At 39.6% G+C, this 9,136-nt stretch overlaps 1 long non-coding RNA gene across 1 annotated transcript in view; it reads right to left on the bottom strand.

Annotated features, from left to right (window-relative positions):
• LOC136365449 (uncharacterized) overlaps positions 1 to 8,044 on the bottom strand; it is a 161,860-nt gene extending 153,816 nt beyond the window's left edge. Inside the window, exon 1 of the long non-coding RNA XR_010744366.1 lies at positions 7,720 to 8,044. This is a non-coding gene — a long non-coding RNA (uncharacterized lncRNA). The remainder of the gene's footprint in view (positions 1 to 7,719) is intronic.
• Between the last annotated feature and the right edge of the window lie 1,092 nt (positions 8,045 to 9,136).

Below are 9,136 nucleotides of genomic sequence, written 5' to 3' on the forward strand. Positions count from 1 at the left end.
GCAGTCCTGAGGAGGAGGACTTGGGAGTGCTGGTGGATGAGAGGATGGACATCACCCAGCCATGAGCACTCATTGCCCAGATAGCCAAACGTGTCCTGGGCTGCATCCAAAGCAGTGTGGCCGGCAGGGAGAGGAAGGGGATTCTGCCCCTCTGCTCTGCTGAGACCCCACCTGGAACACTGCATCCAGCTCTGGGGTCCAAGCACAGGAAGGTCATGGACCGGCTGGAGCGAGTCCAAAGGAGAGCCAAGAAGATGACCACAAGGATGGAGCACTTCTGCTATGAGTAAAGACTAAGAGAACTGGGATTTTTCAGCCTAGATTTGGGGTGACCTAAGTGTAGCCTCTGTTACCAGAAGGGAGCTACATGAGAGATGGAGAGGGACTTTTTACAAGAGCATGTAGTGACAGGACAAGAGGGAACGGCTTCAAACTGAAAGAGAGCAGGTTTAAAGGTTAGACACTAGGGAAAAACTCTTTACTGAGAGTAAAGACTGGCAAAGCACAGGAACAGACTGACCAGAGAAGTTGTGGATATCCCACCCCTGGAACTCTTCAAGGCCAGGTTGGATGGAGCATTGAGCTACCTGGTTTAGTGGAAAGTGTCCCTGCCTATGGCAGTGGGGTTGAAATTGAATGATCTTTAAGGTCCCTTCAAACCTAAGCCATTCTATGATTCTGTCATATTCTATTACTCTATTCTGAGATTCACAAGGTCAGAAAGAAACAACCCCTCACATGCTGAAGGTTACCTGAAAGCAGAAGCAGAGAAGAACAGCCACCTTGTTACTGCATTAGTATCCACCCTACACTGCTGAGTGTGAAACCTGACAACACGTGCAGCCAACACGGCAGCAGCAGGTGGGAGCTTGGCTCAGCAGCCTTCATCTCTGGCTCATTTCACGTCTTTGATCTGCTGTAAACACATCGATTTGACTGCAATGCCCCAATAATATCTGACACCTTGAGGCACGTGGAGGAACGCGACTCTCCTTATCATTTTTTCTTCACAGAAACAAGCCTGAGAAGGGGTCTCCCTTACAGCATCTGTCATTTCCCAATCGGTGCTGAGTAGCAAGTTAACTAACATAAAAAGCTTTGTTTGGAAGCACAGCATAGGGCTTGCACCTAAAGAGAGGACTGTTCTGTATGTTCTTGTTACTGTGATATTTCTCATATACTTAGACATTCCTGGCTGGAAAGGCAGGCAAAAGAAGCATATATTTAGCAGCATGTGGCAGGACAGTGAAGAAAATGCTGTCTGTGCTGCTTTCCCACTCTAAGCTCACCTTTCAAAGCTTGGGCTATACTATATGATTGACTACTAGGATCAAGTAAATGTTAACACCAAAAAGAATTCAATAATATATTTTGATAAAAGCACATTTTCCATATGGTTTTGCTCATTTTATGCTATCTGCCACAAAATCCAGTTAGTTGAAGGGCAGGAACATTTGCAGGAACAAATAATTATGTAAAGAAAGCATCATAAATCCTCAGAAAATGAGAACTCTGAAATAATACATGTGGCAATACAATCCTGAATTTGTGAGGGGTAATTTCCATCTTTCAAGAAACATAAGACTGCATAAGACATCTTTCAAAACTGAACCATAAGACTGCATATAACTGGTCAAGCTTTGAGTAGTTATGTCACATTTAAGTGATATCACAGAGCTGCTTCCCACATCATTAAGGATTTCTATGATCTTTCAGCTTTACACTTGAGGTTTTGACTTTTTCCCTTCCTTTTCCTTCTTTCTCCTTTATAGAACTTCAGGTTTTGAAAAGCAATATTAAAAAAAAACATTGCTGAGTTTTAGAGTTTTGAGGAAAAGGTCAACAGACATATCTATCTAAGTTTTAACTCCCACATAGCACTGAAATGTAGGGGTAGGTTTTTTAAGTCATCTGGAAGTCTGAATTGACTGAGAAATATATGTTGGGACTGTCAAAATACCTAGGTACTTCTTCCAAAAAATAAAGAGGTGGCCCTTGCTTCGGAACACATGAAAAATCTCATCATTTTATAATTACTATTTTCAAGCTCTCAAATGTTTTTTCCTAGAAAACAGAGCCCTCACAGAATCTCACCTCTAGGACTCACTCACTGTGTGCTGAGCAAACCTCACCATTTTTGGGGCTTTTTTTGTACCCTACAACCACAGTAGGGATTCTGACTGCCGGAGAAGATGTGCTTTTCATCACAACCCATCTCAAACTGTACCATACTAGCTGGGTAATATTTGGAAGCTGGTTTCTGCAGGGTAATTCAATTAGGCAGCAAGGGAACCCTTTGAAGCTGATAGAATTACTTCCATTGGCTCTAGTGGACACCAAATCAGGTCTACTATAAATCACAAAATTTATACCAAAATCTACACCAAATCTAACTGCTGGATAGACTTGTTGGACCTTGAAATGATATGTGCCTTTGAAATACCTATATATAAATACACACAGGGACATAACCAGCCCATCTGTGTCTGAATTTCCTCATCTCAGAAATATGGATAACAACAGCTATTTACTCATCTTTATAGAAGGCTGATAGTATTTAAAGCAATTGGTGCCATGACTAATTAGCTAATATTTGAAATTTTAAAGCACTACATAACTGCTAAGTACTATTACTAAATTAAGCCAACTGTCAGTAAAGGCAGACAGCCTGATCTTTGCTGCTTGTTGACACAAGACCAATTATATGTAATGAGTTCCATAAAGTCAAAAATATGTCATACATGGAGAAATTAATAAAAATTAAGATTAATAAAATGGTACATCCTCATCATTCAATATTAAAATTTATTGGATTTCAGACTTTTAATCAGCAATGTCTACACTAATTTCCCGTTCTAAATGCACTATATGGCTAAATAAAGCACACATGCCTTTTTGATTGAAAAAAAGGCTTGTGTTAGCCTTGCGCCATTATACTAACATTGATACTGTTAACTTCTGAATCAAGAGCCCTGTTTATCAGTTCATGAAGGCCCAGTTAGGTCTGCTGCTCTTCCTACTCCAGCTGTAAGATTATAACAGAATCTCATTTTTAGTCACCTCCTAATTGCAAGCCTAATCCATTAATGACTATTTGGCTCTCTTCAGATTGCACCAGAGGCTCACAGTTATTCTGTAGTCAATTAGCATATCCCAATCTTTCTCTACCACTTTCTTTCCCATCTTGTGCTTCACTTTCTTCTGAACAACCATTTCCACTAAAGGCAGAAAGCCTTCAGCTATTAAACATTTATTCTGTTTTTACTGTTTTTGCCTCGACCCTTCCTGTATGAGAAAAACTGGACATTATCTCTACCTTGACAATACTTCCTTGTCTTGTGTCAGGAGAGAATTTCATAAGTCAGTTCCAAGCTTCTACACCCAAGGTATAAATGAAAATGTTAAGAAAGATCAGCCCCAAGCTGGTCTGTTAGGATTTCCACCAAGCTTCCACAAAACTGGCAGAACCTGTGCCATCTCCCAGGTCCCTGCCCACCTTCCTACCAGCTTCCTCAGTTTAAGAAGGGAGGTGTAGTCTACCTTTGCTATCCTAGCATTTCAATCCTGCCAGAGCAGTTTAGGAGATGAAATCTGAACTTTTAAAGTTAGTTTACTTTATGCAGAAATTCCTTCTCATGATCAGGGAAAGAGTCCAGCTTTTCAGATTCCAGAATCATACTAAACAAGTGCAGTACTCTATGCTCAGCTTCAGAAGTGTAGAGGCAAGTATATAGGTTCTCCATGAACATTCAACCAAAACATTACCTACTGTGTTTCAAAAAATGTGTGGAATTATCCCTTTTCAACTGACTAAACAATTACTGGTATTTATTATCTTTATTTTGACAGAACTGGTTTAACACATTCTTTAAAAAATACACAACTTATTCTTTTTGATCATCACAAGTGTCAGCAGCCTACCACAAATATTGTACTAAATAACTCTGCACCACAAAGAAACACGATCCTTTAAACGTTGAATCAACGTATTTGCTAAGGAGGTGCGTATCAAGTCAAGCCATCTCAACATAAAACTGATCCCCCAGTGGGAAGCAAATAAACAAACAAGAAAACAGAGTATCTCACCTTTGAAATGCCAGTTAACACAGCTCCACAGGCCCAGTCCTTCTCTAGCATTTACCCCCCGAGAGGCAGCTGCTGCAGGCACAGAGCTGCCCTTGCAAATGGCCTGGTTTACTGTTCTCAGCAAGGCTGTTTGCTGGTCACACAGTCACCAGGGACCCTGCAACGCTCTCCACCAAGACAGGAACAACCAGGCACTTCCTCCTCTCCTTTTCCTTCTTCTTTTCAAGGCCACACACAACCCCTTTCTCTTCCTCTCCCCCTGTGAAGCTGGATTATTTTATGATGGCAACTGGTCATTCCATCCCTGATCCTCCCTGACATCAACAACACACAGACTCCTCAGAAGAATGTGGGTAAAACTGCTCTGTTGGGGCAAATCCTCCTCCTTGCAAGAAAAATCCCCTCCCTTAAGAAAAAGAATTTTGATTGAAAAATCACATTTTGCCTGAAGGCATCCTGGTTTTTTACATCTTATCCTTTCCTTCCCAGACTAACATTAAATCAGTCAAATAGCTCTTGCTGCCCCTGCACTGGAAGGAAGGAAAGTAACAACCAGAGGATAAAATACAGAAGGAAAAGTGTGAGTGGTGAAAAAAGAAGTGGTAGCACTGACCTCTTGACTCAAGGGCAGCGTGGGGAAGAAGGCAGCTCAGAGTGGGAGGGAAGTGGTGGAAGGAAAATAATACGCATATGTGTGGACACACACGCAGATACTGATTTACCAAAGCCTAGTGAGGAGGCGTCAGCCTCCCTGTTGGCACCAGTTTGTGTAGCCTGCCTTCCTGCATCTTGTGGAACAGCCACACAGCAGCATGGCTCAGCAGCCTCCCACCCAGTTTGTCCTCAACAAATGCATGGGCATCTACATCTTTGCATGGGAAGGGGCCAGCATTGTTGGAGAACATTGCATTTAACGTGCTATTTCCAGCAAACATGCAACCTGCTTATAAGCTTACATAAGGAACATGATCTGATCTTGCGTGTGTTCCATGTCTGTGACTCCTGGAGACATGCATGCAGACCAACTCTAAAGCTACAAGCTTGTTTTCCCTGCAAAAGGGAAAAACAATTAGAAAATCTTTGTATTCTCTGCACTTAAAAGGGCAGGTCCCCTTACAGCAGATACTGCTCTTTCAGCAGATCTTTGTGGGTGGAGATTTCATATCAACATGTCTGCCAATTCCTGCCAGAGTTTCATCCAAGCCACAATATACAGAGTCAACATTAATTAGCATTAATTATTATTTATAAGAAGCAATATTATCTGCACTGATATAATTCATACTTATTTTTATGCCTTACATAGAGTTCATATACGTGGTACCTCACTGCTCAAATAGACCAAGGCTCCACATTCCATGGAATCTGCAGACTAACACTATTGCCATCCTTAAACCGTTTTGAAGAGGTCATTGTAAAAGCTAAGAGATTCCCTTTTCTGTGCTCCCATCAACTTGCCGTCTATTTTCTGTTTATATTTGGGTCAAGATTTTCCTTTTTTTTTTTTTTTTTCTCCCCCTCACAAACAGGAAAGAATAATAGAAAACCCCAAATGAACTAGTGCCTAGAGATCATAAAATCATTTTCTTCGTAACCAGAAAGACAAAAAAGAATCCACACAAGAAGAGCATTTCCCTCCCACCATTTGGAACCACCTAAACAGTGTTTCCAGTACAAAACTTTCAAGTGAGCCTTCTGCACTTCACCAGAATGAACTGGTTCCATACTAACAGAGAAAACATACTCAATGAATTTATGTTGAATTTATTCCTCTATTTATTTGGTTGTGACAAGCAGGAACTTTCTTAACCACCACTTTATTCTGTTCCAATTTGTGTCTCCAAAACCAGAATTGTCCTGTATGAAATGGAGTTTTATGTTAAGCAATAGGGCTGATTTTATTTAGTTCCCATAAAAGCGAGAAAACTTTCAAATATTACAAAATTCAATTTAAAACAGTTAATTAGCCCAGATAGCTATTATTAGTACTACTGAAGTTATTAGTATTGTTGATAATAACTGCTCATAAATAATCATTTGCATACATTAAATTTAGTTGGAAGAACTTATGAACATTAGCAAATCCTATAATGAGCATGGTCCATATTCTCCTTCTAATGAATTCTGCCTCAATTCCAGTTTAAATAATATTTTTTGCCACTTTGTTTCTTGCTTATTTTGTTGCTTGATGCAATACAGTAGCAAAAGCACAACATTAGTTCAGTGAATTCAATTTAGAAAGCCACTTTTACATAGGCCAAGTTTAATGAAAACACTTCAGTATGTTAAAGTGAATTCCCTTAGCCAATCCAGGCTGGTTGGAGAAACTACTAATAATCAGCTGGAACTGCTGAGTCAAAATTAAGACTAAGATGGAAACACTGAACACAATTTATGTACTGCCATTGCTTGTACTCTGTTTGAGATTGCAGCAATCACAAATTACGCACTGCTCTGAAACTCTACATACTTCAACCAATATGAATTGCAACATTTTGCTGAGGAGTCACAACACGTTGTGTCACACTGCAAACACTTTTCAGCCAGAAGTATGAACCGAAAAGAGCAGGAAAACTTTGCATTGCCATTTGCTGTTGAAAGCCAACTTCCATCTGAAAACATTTGTGAGCAGTTTGATTTATGTTGAAATGTATATTTTATTTGTTTTACCAAGAAATCAGGCTAGACTTATTTAAATTTTCAGATACATAAAATAACAACTTTAAAACTAGATACTGTTGGCATATTTCTAATTTTCCCTATTATTCACATATGCATCAGATTAATTTTGTCCACAAGTTACCTAATCAGCAGAAAGAAACCACATCATTTTGCTTATACAAACAGCAAATATGCACATTACAGACATTATAAAGGGGTTCTTTGGTTGTTGATTTTTAGGCAAAATAAATTACGAATAATTTGTATAGAAGGGCATCTGAGAATACTGTTCACAGCACATGGGCAATTAATACACAGAAAAAACATTAGCAGAAATTAATCACAATGATTTGCTTCAGTTTTCTAACCCTGAAATACCATGCTCTTGCTTATTTATACAAAAAGACAAGAAGAGTACTTCCAGGATAATAAAAGCATTCTGGATGTCAGAAAAAAAAAAGGGAAAAAAAAAAGTTTGATCGCCATTGTATCTATAACCAGCAATTACCATGCCATTATATTTATACCAACAGCCAAGCACTTCACTGGCATAAACAGACACACCTCTTTTCAGCAGCAGGGTTGCAATCACACTGGCTGGTAGCTCTCTTCATCCAAAATGCACTGACAGTTAAATGTGAAGAATGTATAAATTATTGTCCAGGTCCTTAGCTGGTTCATCACACAACACTTCACTGAAGTTAATAATGCTGTACCATCTGATAACACATCCCATTATTCACAGCTTAATTAAATTGTGCATGGAAAGTTAGCAGAAAGAGGTAACCAACCAATGCAACACAAACAACACAAAACTCAGTGCAGCAAGCTTAAGCTGGCTCTGTTAAGCAACACATCAGTAATGGTGGAAAGAACACTTTTGGAAAGCACTCAGAGTCAATAAAGACATCCTTTTTAGTATTGATGAAGCAAGGCAACTACCAGGACACACAAAAACACGTCTTAACTCACCTTTTCCTGGAGCAAGCACTCATGTTCAAGCACTTCGCAGAAAGATGTTACAAAACAGCCTAATGGGAAACATTCTTCCGCACAAGTCCTATCAGAAAGGACTATAATCAAGTGGCAGCCAGGCAAAGGAAGAAAATATCTGCAATGCTCCATGTGGAAAACAGTGTGCAGCTTTTAAGCAGCAAATACATTTTGAGGGGCAATCCCTCTCACCTTACAGAACGTCTTTGTCTAGCTCAGTAAGTTAAATTCTATCATAACAGCAGGATGAAGTTTGATTTAATGATGAAAGCAGCTTTTCTTGTCACAATCAATTACCTTACATAAACAATCTTAATAAACAAGCAGAGTATCTCAAGCATTAAAAACTGGAGAACCTCCATTTTAAGTGCTTCCTAAGAGAAGACAGGCAGACTGGAGTTCACCTTAAATGCTTTTCAGAGCTCTGTAATACATCACAGGTGGTGACCTGGGAAGCCTTAGGCTTCCTTTCAGCTAACAGAAATAGGTACTACAGGGTGAAAATCACTTCATGTACTACAGTCACCTGTTTTAGGATGGGATTATAACAATTCCCTGGTGTGACAACACGTGCAGGCATTTAAAATTTCAAGCAGCAGCACTGACAACTATCTGCAAACCACAATCTGCATATTTAGAAATCTTTAAAGGTAGAAATTTTCAGTTCAGAAAGACTACTATTTCTTTGGTTCTTTGGCTTTATTTGCTTGTTGTCTGTGAAATTATCAGTGTTCTCCACTGTTGAAAATAAAACCACTCTTCCTACTGCTGTAACTTTTGAACACTTTAATACCTTAGCCAAGTCTCCTTGTAACAAAATGAAATAGTGTTTATAAAAAAAAATCTATTTAGGCTGCATAAAATCTTACCTCTGAAAAGGAAGACCCACAACAGGCAGAAAAAGACTGCAATGTTCTTGGGGAAAACTCTTCAGCATCACTAAACCCAGCCAATACACCCTAAAAATACACTGCTGAAAGGAACAACAGTGCTGCTCTTTCCTGTCAAGAGCAGATGGGTGGAATAATACCTTACCAAAGCTTCAAGGTGTAAAATTAACACAAATATTCATTTAAGTTACATTTTGCACTTGCCAATGAAAAAGAGCCAGGACATACCCTCAAGAATCTAGTGTGTGATTGTCCACACCATTTAACTAGCAACAAGCTTCCTGACAAGGGCTGTCCCTCTAACCCAATACTTTCTCATGCCACACAGAGGCCTCTATTCAGGAGATAACACAAAGGACAGTTCCCTCAGACAGCTGAGGCCACTTCTTTGTAAGGAAGAGAATTTAGCCATGCTAAAGCCCTCGGGGGAAGGACTGGGTGCTGGCCTGTTTTTTCTAGAGCTAAAGTACCCCTAAAGACCGGATGGGACGTTGTGGGCACCTTTA

Source organism: Sylvia atricapilla, chromosome 1, assembly GCF_009819655.1.
Source record: "Sylvia atricapilla isolate bSylAtr1 chromosome 1, bSylAtr1.pri, whole genome shotgun sequence".
In the NCBI taxonomy this organism is placed as follows: domain Eukaryota; kingdom Metazoa; phylum Chordata; class Aves; order Passeriformes; family Sylviidae; genus Sylvia; species Sylvia atricapilla.